At 41.2% G+C, this 12,471-nt stretch overlaps 1 long non-coding RNA gene and 2 other non-coding genes across 4 annotated transcripts; all 3 read right to left on the minus strand.

Moving 5' to 3' along the window:
• Positions 1-373: 373 nt before the first annotated feature.
• Positions 374-11,453, minus strand: LOC101014837. 2 transcript variants are annotated; one of them, XR_004182204.1, is made up of 4 exons: positions 10,866-11,453; positions 6,176-6,611; positions 4,081-4,162; positions 374-1,193 (listed from the first exon to the last, which is right to left on the minus strand). It is a non-coding gene; the product is annotated as an uncharacterized LOC101014837 (long non-coding RNA). The 2 variants fall into 2 exon arrangements; XR_004182205.1 differs by having other exon boundaries at positions 10,837-11,453.
• LOC116273992 lies at positions 4,230-4,360 on the minus strand. The gene has a single exon (XR_004182475.1). It is a non-coding gene; the product is annotated as a small nucleolar RNA SNORA63 (small nucleolar RNA).
• Positions 5,943-6,121, minus strand: LOC116274059. Its single transcript, XR_004182536.1, has one exon. It is a non-coding gene; the product is annotated as a small nucleolar RNA SNORA81 (small nucleolar RNA).
• Positions 11,454-12,471: the final 1,018 nt, after the last annotated feature.

Raw genomic sequence — 12,471 nt, forward strand, 5'->3', positions numbered from 1 at the left:
CAGGTTGAAGTGATGCTCCTGCCTCAGCCTCCCAAGTAGCTGGGATTACAGGCACGCACCACCATGCCCGGCTAATTTTGTATTTTTAGTAGACATGTTGGTCAGGCTGGTCTCGAACTCCTGACCTCAAGTGATCTGCCTGCCTGGGCCACCCAAAGTGCTGGGATTACAGACATGAGCCTCCATGCCCGGCCTGTGAGCCACCACACCCAGCCCAATTTTTTATTAAACCTTTTTATAAAAAGCCACATTTGTGTGTAATTTTGTAACTGGAATAAAATATTTACTACAGAGTACTATTTCATTTCATCTTCTTCCTTTGAAAATATGGAGTTATGGCAAAAAGTATGATTTTTAAGGAATAAGAACCAAATCACTTTAAAGAAAGAATACTTTATTGTAATTTACTGAACCTTTAATATACAATATGGCAAGTTTTCTGGGATTTAACTCTAGGACATGATTGCTGCTGGTATTTAGCAAAAGGCTCTGGTTCACACCTAGCACTAATAAAATGCTTTTCTGAATAAAAACATAACACCAAACAAAATGAATTCAAATATTTTCTTTAAAAAATTATTTTAAAGTTTGTTCTATTCAGCCTAACACAATAAAGGGAGACACCATGGTTTAACATAATTAGCTGATTTTCTACACCGCATATCTTTAAGTCCACTTAATAACAAAGTAAGTATATTATTAAGTGATAGAGAACACTCAATATAGCGACTTTTACAGAACTAGGAAATCTTTTTTTTTTTTTTTTTTGAGACAGAGTCTTGGAAATACATTTCTAAGACAGATTTTTACAGACACTCATCTTTCATACCCAACCACAGGGTCTAACTCTAAAGAGGACAAAACCAATTACTTTGCTCTCAAGAGCTCATGACTAATGATAGTGTGAATCTATGCTATCAAAACCTGTGTTTCTCATCTGTTATGAGTACTCAGGCGAGATTCAAATATTCTCAAGGAAAGAAACACAGTACGCACCGTGATCGCCTGCTCAGCAACAGCCAGCACTGCATCCCAAACGATCTCATCCCAGGAATTACATGAGGCCAGCTGTGTACACCGGCATTTCCCCCACTGTAGTACTGCAGAAGGTCTCAGTGTCACAAAGAATCCTTTTGTCTTCTTTAATATTTATGGTCACAGCTGTCTTCCCAAGTTGACCCCTACTGCCAGTTCTGAACAAAAGAAAAAATATGAATCAGAATATTATTCAGCAAGTACTACATGAACTACTGAACAATCTGAGCTACTAGTTAATCATCGGTGGCTGTTTATTTGCCAGAATTATATGTAGAGTGCTTCTAAATGGAATACAAGATACTGATCAAAATATCTAGAGAAAAAGAAAAGGTTTTTTTGCAAAGTTAGTACAAAAGGAGTTAAGGCTCATCTGGCTGCGAAATGAACATTATTACTTATAAAGAGGATGAAAGTATTGGGTTTAGGGTAGTAAAATTAAAGCCCCTACCAAAGTGGACCAGCCAAGAGTGGGTGTCATGTCAGTCTGGGACAGATGTGAACAGGCACAAAACAAAAGGAACAGTTATGAATCCATTCTGATACACTTTCAGAATTAACTACAGATGTCAGCTCTGAAATGTTCACTGTTGTTTACGACTATGCTGTCCAATAAACAGTCACTAGCCACATATGGCTATTTAAATTTAAATTAATTAAAATTAAATGAAATAGGCTGGGCACAGTGGCTCACACCTGTAATTCCAGCACTGTGGGAGGCCAAGGCGGGTGGATCACTTGAGGTCAGGAGTTCGAGAACAGCCTGACCAATACGGTGAAACCCTGTCTCTACTAAAAATATGAAAATTAGCCAGGAGTGGTGGTGGGCACCTGTAATCCCAGCTACTCGGGAGGCTGAGGCAGGAGAATCGTTTGAACCCAGGAGGCGGAGGTTGTAGTGAGCCGGGATTGCGCCACTGCACTCCCGCCTGGGTGACAAGAACAAAACTCCATCTCAAAAAAAAAAAAAAAAAAAAAGTTGCATTAAGCGCATTCCAATAGTCACATGTTATCTGCCACTCCTGTATTGGACAGTACAAATAGAGAACATTTCCATCACCACAGAAAGTTCTATTGGGTAGTTCTATTGGGAAACTTTTACCAGTAGAGGGAAATCTTGAAAAAATGTATTCTGGTAATCCATATTTATCACTCCTTTCTGCTCAGTTCATGTCACAGACTCTAACACAAATGACCAAAATATGTTTGCCACTACAGTTCTCTACTAAAATGGATCACACAACCAATCAAAAGTGTTCTTGCTGTAGGAACTTAAAATATCAAATAATCAGAACAAGAGAAAACCACATATGGAAATACTGATTCCTTCTTTATCCAAACGACCTGCTGTTTCACTTATAAATCTACGTCCGAAATCAGGCCCATGGCATTTCTGACCACCACTTGTTACCTACTCCTATGAACTACTACATTAAAAAAAATATAGTAACTCATTTTTATTGGTAACAAGGCATAGTTCAATTTATTTAGTGACAAAGTCAATATAACTAGGCTAGGATCAATATAAACTGTGACCAAAAAATGCTGAGAAAATTCCAACTATAGAGGAATCGTCAAGAAAGCACAAGCTATGAGCAAACACGACTTTAAGACAGACTCATAGGTGAGTTAAAGACAACAAAATCTAATAGCATTATTGATTTTTCCCTGAAATATCAACGGTATATAAAGTCCAAAATCTGAGGAACATTTCACATTTGCTTTCCACTGTGTTCTGTCCAACCATGAGTCCTCCCAGGTACAATTTAAATATCATGTTACGAGGTGATAAAATTATTATCCTGATACATTTGCCTGGCTGACAAAATCACCTTGAAAAACAATACAGTCATGCGCTGGATAATGACATTTTGGTCAACTACAAATTGCATATACGATGGTGATGCCTTAAGATTATAATGGAGCTGAGAAATTCTTGTCACCTAGTGACTTCATAGCCATCGTAAAGTTATAGCCTAGTTACTTTATTTTTATTGTTTTGTTTTGTTTTTGTGACTGATTTTCGCTCTTGTTGCCCAGGCTGGAGTGCAATGGCACAATATTGGCTCACCACAACCTCCGCCTCAAGCGATTCTCCTGCCTTAGCCTCCCAAGTAGCTGGGATTACAGGCATGCACCACCACGCCCGGCTAATTTTGTATTTTTAGTAGAGACAGGGTTTCTCCATGTTGATCAGGCCGGTCTCGAACTCCTGACTTCAGGCGATCCGCCTGCCTCGGCCTCCCAAAGTGCTGGGATTACAGGTGTGAGCCACTGCGCCTGGCAATTACTTTATTTTAAAAATAAATGTAGTATAGCCTATGTGCAGAGTGTTTATATATAAAGTCTACTGTAGTATACAGTAACATTCTAGCCATTCACATCCACTCACCACTCACTCACTGACTCACGCAGAGCAACTTCCAGTCCTGCAAGCCTCACCCCTGTAAGTGCCCTATACAAGGGTGCTGTTTTTATCATTTATGATGTATTTTTACTCTAACTTTTCTATGTCTAGATATACAGATACCATTGTGCTACAACTGCCTACAGTACTCAGTACAGAGGAGCAACAGGCTATACCACATAGCCTAGGTTTGTAGTAGGCTACACCATCTACGTTTGTGTAAGTACGCTCTGTGATCTGTCAGAACACACATCCCGGTTGTTTAGTGACACGTAACTGTGTATGAATTTATTTCACCAGAATAAAAACAAGGAATTCAAAGATGTCAAATAATCAAATGAGAATATAGTTTTCACAAGCAGTGGGCAGATCACAGTTGATGATCAGTATACACACTACTAAACCTAAAAATCAAGAACCTCAGATATGATAGTATATAAATTATGTTTCAAAAAGCAACTGCTGCACACTCTTCTAGGCCACAAGAGTAATGACCTATATATAACAGCACAGTTCACTGTGGAGTGTGATCTTCATGCCCCTACAACTTCAGCTGGCAAAGTCTACTATAAACTTTCCCCCTAAACCAACTTTTGCTAGAGAGATACTGTCATTAAATAAGGAATTAGAATACTTACCAACAAGTCAGTAGCAGTCAAAATATGGTTTGTCCTTTATCTGAATTTCCTCCTGACAATGTTTTCTTCCTTCTGTCACTACCTGCAAAACACCACCAACCCCTCATTCTCAAGAGTCATTTGTCAAGTCAGTACTTAAACAGGTGAACATGTATGAGACCAGACATCCCTGCAGCTAGAGCACCATGGCAGACAGGGCTTGAAAGGTAACAGTTTTATTTTGAGCAGGGGTCAAAGACAATGCAGCACTTCACAGCTACAATGTAACTAGATCCTGCCTCAGTTTACTAAGAAAATACAGTGGACCCTTGAAGGAAATGGGTCTGAACTGGGCAGGACCACTTAAGTGGCTTCTCTTCTGCCCCTGCCACCCTTTAGACAGCAAGACTAACCCTCCTCTCTCTCCTCCTCCTTAGCCTACTTGACATGAACATGAGGAAGATGAAGGCCTTTATGGTGATCCACTTCCACCTAATGAACAGTAAATGTATTTTCTCTTCCTTATGGTTTTCTTAATAACATTTTCTTTTCTCTAGCTTACTTTATTATAAGAATACAGTATATCCACTTTGGAAGGCCGAGACGGGTGGATCACGAGGTCAGGAGATCGAGACCATCCTGGCTAACACGGTGAAACCCCGTCTCTACTAAAAAATACAAAAAACTAGCCGGGCGAGGTGGCGGGCGCCTGTAGTCCCAGCTACTTGGGAGGCTGAGGCAGGAGAATGGCGTAAACCTGGGAGGCGGAGCTTGCAGTGAGCTGAGATCCGGCCACTGTACTCCAGCCTGGGTGACAGAGCGAGACTCCGTCTCAAAAAAAAGAATACAGTATATCATACATATAACATACAAAATATGTGTTTAATCGACTGTTATTAGTAGGGCTTCTGGTCAACATTAAGCTGTTAGTAGTAAAGTTTTTGGGGAGTCAAAAATTATCTGCAGATTTTTGACTGTATCGGGGCTGGTGCCCCTAATCAGGTTGTTCACGGCTCAACTATAATCAGATATTAATAGCATCCTAATTAGCATCAGGAAAGAGCGGCTCACCAGAAACTGGCTGCTGCCAAACCAGGATACCTTTCACTCTGTGTTCTACAAGGAACAACCTGACTGGTCAATCTCTCGTCATTAAGAGCATACAATTTCTTTCCTTACAGTATTTCCAAGAGGAAAATGTTAATTCATGTCAGAGTTGGGCCAAAGTCATTTGAGGCTGGTAGGTGGCTCACACTGTCCCGGCACTTTGGGAGCTTGAGGAGGATCACAAGGGTCAGGAGATCGAGACCACAGTGAGCGTCTCTACTAAAAATATAAAAAAAATTAGCGAAATAGCCTGTAGTCCCAGCCACTCAGGGGAGGCTGAGGCAGGAGAATGGCGTGAGCCGGGAGGGGCACGGTGGGCAGAGATCAGCCACTGCACTCCAGCCTGGGCAAGCAGCGGGCAGGGGAGACTCCGAGTCTCAAAAAAAAAAAAAGTCATTTTGGTTACACCTGCATATTCCCCTACCACTGGAAGAGAATAGTTATTCATTGATTTTACTAATTCTGCCTAAATATAGATATTACTGTACCAGATCTTATAACAAAGTACCCTGTTTTAAAAAAGAGGTTCAACTCAGGCTGGGCATGGTGGCTCACGCCTGTAATCCCAGCACTTCGGGAGGCCAAGGTGGGCAGATCAGCTGAGTTTAGGAGTTCGAGGCCAGCCTGGCCAACATGGTGAAACCCTGTCTCTACTAAAAATACAAAAAATTAGCCAGGCATGGTGGTGGGCACCTGTGATCCCAGCTACTCGGGAGGCTGAGGCAGGAGAATCACTTGAACCTGGGAGGTGGAGACTGCAGTGAGCTGAGATTGCGCCACTACACTCCAGCCTGGGTGACAGAGTGAGACTCCGTCTAAAAAAAAAGGTTCAACTCAATTTTTCTATCTGGTACAGTTCTTTTTTCTTCTTGGCTTTTCTCTGATAGCTTTATTACAAATGCTAAGACATGATACTAGTTTCTGGAATTTTAGTAGAGAGCTTAAACAAGAAGGTAAATTTTAAATCCCTGGCTATGGTTTTTATGTGTATCAATTAGAAAAACATTACCCTCTTTCAAAATTATTGTAAAACATTGACTCCTTCAAGGGCCAATTCTTCCTTCTTCACCAGAATGTGAAATAGATCTGTCATGAACTTCTTGGTAATTTCCAACATATTAATATTGAGGCAGAAAGCAACACAATCTTTAAAAAGAGACAATAACTGACCAGGCTAAGTGGTTCACGCCTGTAATCCCAGCACTTTAGAAGGCCGAGGCAGGCGGATCACTTGAGGTCAGAAGTTCGAGACCAGCCTGGCCAACAAGGCAAAACCAGGTCTCTACCAAAAATACAAAAATTAGCTGGGCATGGTAGCACACGCCTGTACTCCCAGCTACTACTCGGGAGGCTGAGGCAAGATAATCGCTTGAATCTGAGTGGCAGAGATTGTAGTGATCTCAGATAGTGCTGCTGCACTCCAGCCTGGGCGATGAAGTGAGACTCTGAAAAAAAAAAAGACAATGACTAATTATGTTGACAAATCAATTAAGCAGATGTAATAGTTTCATAACAATACTTAGAGAAATAATGTTTGAGACCAAGCGTCCATGTCTTACTATAGAACTGAGTGAGACAGAGATTGTGGGAAACAATTGCTTTCAGCAGGGGACAAGGACAACATAGCACTTCACAGCTATGTTGTAACAATGAATCCAACCTGCCAGCTGGAGAAAACTCATGTGCACAAGAGTACTTGTATTTAATTTCTAGTAAATCTCATGGATTTGATCCTTAATTCCTTGGTTCAACATTTTTATCTGCTTCATCCAAAACAACCTGATCCTTTTGAAAAGTTAGAAGAAAATGTTTCACTTAAGTGTGAGTTGGACCTTGTGATTTCCTTCCTAATAGTACAGTGTGGAAGGAGGGTAGGGAAGAGTAACTTTCCAGCACAGAACCCTTTCCAGTGCTACCTCATCCATGTAATTAAGGTCAACAGCAACCATCATAACTCTCAATCTGATGTGACGAGAATCACACATTAGGCCGGGTGCGGTGGCTCACGCCTGTAATCCCAACGTTTTGGGAGGCCGAGGCAGGCGGATCACCTGAGGTCGGGAGTTCGAGACCAGCCTGACCAACACGGAGAAACCCCACACTAAAATTACAAAATTAGCCAGGCATGGTGGCACATGCCTGTAATCCCAGCTACTTGGGAGGCTGAGGCAGGAGAATTGCTTGAACCCACGAGGTGGAGGTTGCAGTGAGCCAAGATTGCACCATTGCACTCCAGCCTGGGCAACACAAAAAAAAGAGAGAGAGAGATCACACTTTACATCTGTGGTTCTCTTCCCCAAAGCCCCAAATTCAAGTCTAATCCAGAGGAAAACATCAGTCAATTCTAACAGAAAGATATCCTACAAAATACCTGAATACTCCTCCTCCAAACCGTCAAGGTCACCAAAAATAGGAAAAATCTGAGAAACTGTCACAGCCTAGAGGGGTCTACAGAGACATGACAGCAAAATGGAATGTGGTATCCTGGATAAGATTCTGGAACAGAAAAAGTACTTTACATAAAAACTAAGAAAACATGAATAAATTGTGGACTTTAGTTCATAATAACCCATCAATGTTGGTTCATTAATTGTATCATACTGGTTGGGTGCAGTGGCTCACGCCTGTAATCCCAGCACTTTGGGAGGCCAAGGCAGGTAGATCACAAGGTCAGGAGTTCAAGAGCAGCCTGGCCAATATGGCGAAACCCTGTCTCTACTTAAAATACAAAAACTAGTTGGCCATGGTGGCACACATCTGTAGTCCCAGCTTCTCGGGAGGCTAAGGCAGGAGAATCGCTTGAACCCAGGAGGTGGAGGTTGCAGTGAGCTGAGATCGTGCCACTGCACTCCAGCCTGGGCAACAGAGAACGCCTCCATCTCAAAAAAAATTGTAGCATACTAACCATAATATAATTACACCACAAATTTACCATACTAACGTAAAATGTTAATAACATATAATAGCATCCAAGGTATATGGGAACTCTTTGTACTATCTTCTCTGTAAACCTGTATTTTTTTTCTGGAAACCTAAAGCCATTTAAAAAATAAAATAAACTCTATTTTTCAAAAGTCTTAGTATCATTTCTAGATATTCATGTGTAGCAACTTGCTTCATTAGGTTATTTTCCCTCCCATACCCTAAACATCACTAGCTAAAAAAATGTCCTAGGAAAAATCAAAATAGACATTTTCTACATTATTCTTCTGTGTTTAAGATGTATAAATAGTGAATAAGCTCTGCATTTACATCTCCAGGGCAAGTTTTTCTGATATGTATTCACTATTCACTGGTTATCATTCACTTTAAAGATAATTATCTTTCCAATAGGAAACCATGACTTATATAGCCATGATCTTAATGAAGCCTATCGCTTTGTTAAAACAAGCTTTACTTCATAGCTAATATAGCAGTGAGCTTTGAAAACAGATAGCATGCAGATGTCACAAATGACAAAGATTCCCAACTCATAACACATCACTGCGGTTTTCATGTTGCACACTGCATTTAAACTTGACAATAGTAAACAGAAAAGGCATGGATCCTAGTCTACCCAGAAAGAAAGCTTCAGTTTGTCAATTGGTTGAGATACAGACCTACAAAACACACCTGCAACCCTAGTTTCTGTTTAATTTGAAACAAAAACTCCCTCTATGCAAGTCCAATAGTTAACAAGAAGGTTCTGAATGGATGACTTTATACTAAGTCTTAAGCATAAAGTTTTATATTTTTATAAAACCCAAAGTATCTGGGAAGTCGGGTCTCCCTGAGGGCAGACCTTAACCAGTGACTCGGCAGAGACGTACACACCAGCTTGCTGGTTCTCTGGTAAGGACAACTCCAAGGATTGACTATGCACCCTGACTTAGAGTTCAACAGGATTGAGTCACCTCGAGGGGAACAGGCTTAGAGCAGCTTGCTCTGTGGCCTTCCTTCCCTTTCTATTCTATTTCCCTGCGATTTTTTCCTGGAAACTTTCTAATTATTTGCACAGGAATTCCTGTCTTAGGGTTTACTTCTGGGACCCTAAGACACATGATATAATAAGTATTTTTTAAACGGATGACTCTTATCTTTAAAAGCAGTGTAACTTACTACTTTTTTGACATATTCTGATGTAAAAGATAAAGTCACTTTGCCACTGCTGAATGTAAACAGAGAAAACTGATTTGGAAAATTTTTTAAATTCAAATTTAAATATGAAAGATATTCATCCTTTACCCCGTGATACGTGCTACAGATTATTTTCTCCCAATCCAGTGTTTTTTCAGTTGTCTTCTGACTTTATGATGTATTTGTCATGCCATTTGTTTTATGTGGTCAAATTTATCAACTTTTTATTTTATTGCTTATGGGTTTTTGAGTCATAGTTAGAAAGCCTTTTTCTTTCAGTAGTTGTATTGTTTCATTTTTCACATTTAGATCCCTGATCCATTTAGACTTTATTTTTGTTATGCTATGAGGTGTAGATCTAATTTTATCTTTTTCCAAATGGCCAACCAGTTGGCCCAGCTCTGTGTATCACAAAGCCCAACTCTGCTCCAATGATATGTGACACCACCTTTAACTTTCCATGTGCACTTGGGGTTACTTCCGGATTTTCTATTCTATTCTACTTGTCTTTTTCTATTATTCACACACTAGTTCCACATCTTAATTACAGAGACTTTGTAACCTCTATAGTCATAACACCTCTATGACTGCCTTCATAACCTGTATAATACAGTTTTAATTACAGAAACTAAAGACAAAAATAACTGTAAACCAATATTGAACTCTGGCTAGTTGGTCTGTTTTTCACAGTGGTACGGGTTAGCGATTTTGAATCAACTTTTTGTATACGATTGAGCAAAGAAGTGAATATCTTGTGGATAAGGACAACCAGCTTTCTCACTCTCAGAAAACAGTAACAATTACAGAAAGGGCAGATCTGATTGAACCCTGAGATGATGCACTGGAACTGAGGTAACAGTATGAACTCAGCTGTTTTTTTAAACATACATGTAGATAGATATAAAACAGATATAGATGTACCTGGATTGATGCGTGTATGGATGTGTGTGGGGAGAGTGCGTGTACATATATATGTATACATATGTACATACACACACATATACACATAACGTGTGTGTGCATATATATGTATATACACACATATAAATACACACATAAAGTTTCCTAGCGTTTGTCTGCTGAGACAGTCTAGAAGTAATGGCATCCTAGTAGCAACGAACACAACCTACAACCCAGATACGGCTATAAAATAACATTCTCCAAAAAAAGGAATCAGGATTCTTTGGAGAAATGTCTGATTCCAAGGCAGGAGCTAAGTACAAGATGAGCCTGGAACATCCTGTGCCCTTAAACAGGGAATGACGGGGACATGTTAAAAGGACACGGGAACCAGAAGTAAACAAATGAATAAACGGGCGGGAAAGGAAAGTGCTTCCTTACTTTAAAAAAATAGAAACAAAAAAAAAACATTCTGTAGCTCGTGCCCTGTAGGGGCGGGGGAAAGACAGAGGCCTGGCTGCAGAACGATGCCCGGCTGCAGAACGACGCCCTCTGGAAGGGGGACTGGAAGCCGAATCCCCTGACAAGCGGATGCCGTCCTGTCCTCCCGCTCGAGCCTCGTTCTCCCTTCACCCCTCCCCCGCCCCCACGCACCGGTCGACCGCCGCTTTATGCCCCGTCACCTTGGCAACAGCAGCGGGCTCAGGCAGTGCCGCCACCAGTTTCTTGCAGCCGCGAGCAACACTGACGGTGCAGAGGCTGCCGCCATGTCCCCGGGGCCCGGTCGCTTGTTCAAGTGCGGCTGCGTCTCCGCTGTCGTCCACATCACCTCCGTTCTGTGTGAAAGCCTCTTGTCCTCCTCTGGCCACCGTCCAGGTCTGAACCAAGAAATGAGCCAATCCCAGCGAGGCATTCGGGTGGGGGCGTCACCGTTGAAACCACTCGGCTACAATCTGCCAATCGGACTCGTGCCCGCGGGGTGTGGTCCCGGCCCCCGGGGCCCTGGGGGTTTGCATCTACTCCCGGGCGGTGTTAGGGGCTGGGAGGATCTGCTCTGTCCCCAGCCTTCTCAGGCCCTGGATGTCCCTATCGCTGTTTCCGCGCATGAACTGCAAGGGCCCACCCTCTCGCAGGCTCCAGGACAAGAAACTCTCTTCTTGACCTTCGATCTTTAGAGCACTGAGGTGAAGAAAGGGGCGGGAGACTGTCGTAGGATACAAAGGAGTGGAGAATAAAACAATGCAAAATTGTATAACATTTTCGAAATGTTAAAAAAAAAAAAAAAAAGCATGAAGAAATCCTCTTAACCGTCTCAAAACTGAAATCACTGAATATCTTAAAAATGAACAAAAAAAAAAAAAAAAAGAGAGAGAAAGCGCTGCATATTAGTACCTGTGGGATATACCAATGCAGTGCTTTTAAAAATTCAAAATAAAAGTAAATTAAATAATTTAGAAAAAAATAGCAAGGTAAACCTAGGAGAAGCAGAAAGAAGGAATTCGTAAGAATAAAAGAAGAAAATAAAAAGTAGAAATGGGAATGGGAATACTAATAAGCAAGAGATTTGAAAAAGGCAACAATAGGGTAGTTGGCTCAAGAAAGAAAGAGGAGCATCTCAAAATACAAAATGATAAAGGGGAAATAACCATAGATACAGGAAAACTTAAAAGAATTGCATGATCAGTCAGTTCTGTGTAATAAATTTGAAAACTTGAATGAAATGGACAAAATTCCAAGAAAATATAATTTACCAAAACATTCTAGAGATAGAAATTCTAAGTAGACCAATTACCATGGAAGAAATAGATGTTGGCCGGGCGCGGTGGCTCATGCCTGTAATCCCAGCATTTTGAGAGGCGGAGGTGGGCAGATCATCCGAGGTCAGGAGTTCGAAACCAGCCTGACCAACATGGAGAAACCCTGCCTCTACTAAAAATACAAAATTAGCCGAGCGTCGTGGCACATGCCTGTAATCCTAGCTACTCGGGAGGCTGAGTCAGGAGAATCGGTTGAACCCGGGAGACGGAGGTTGCTGTGAGCCGAGATTGTGCCATTGCACTCCAGCCTGGGCAACAAGAGCGAAACTCAGTCTCAAAAAACAAGAAAAAAAAAAAAAGAAAAGAAATAGATTTTGTTAGGGAACTGCGTATCTCCATAGCTAAATCCACAGAAGCACCAGGCCCAAATTATTTCATAGGATAATTCTACTGTGAAAATTTAAGGAGCAGAGAGTTGGTTGCTGTTGGTTGCTGTTGATTCTGCCTTAAGCACAGAAAAAAAAAAAGGAAG

This window comes from Papio anubis, chromosome 2, assembly GCF_008728515.1.
Source record: "Papio anubis isolate 15944 chromosome 2, Panubis1.0, whole genome shotgun sequence".
NCBI lineage: Eukaryota > Metazoa > Chordata > Mammalia > Primates > Cercopithecidae > Papio > Papio anubis.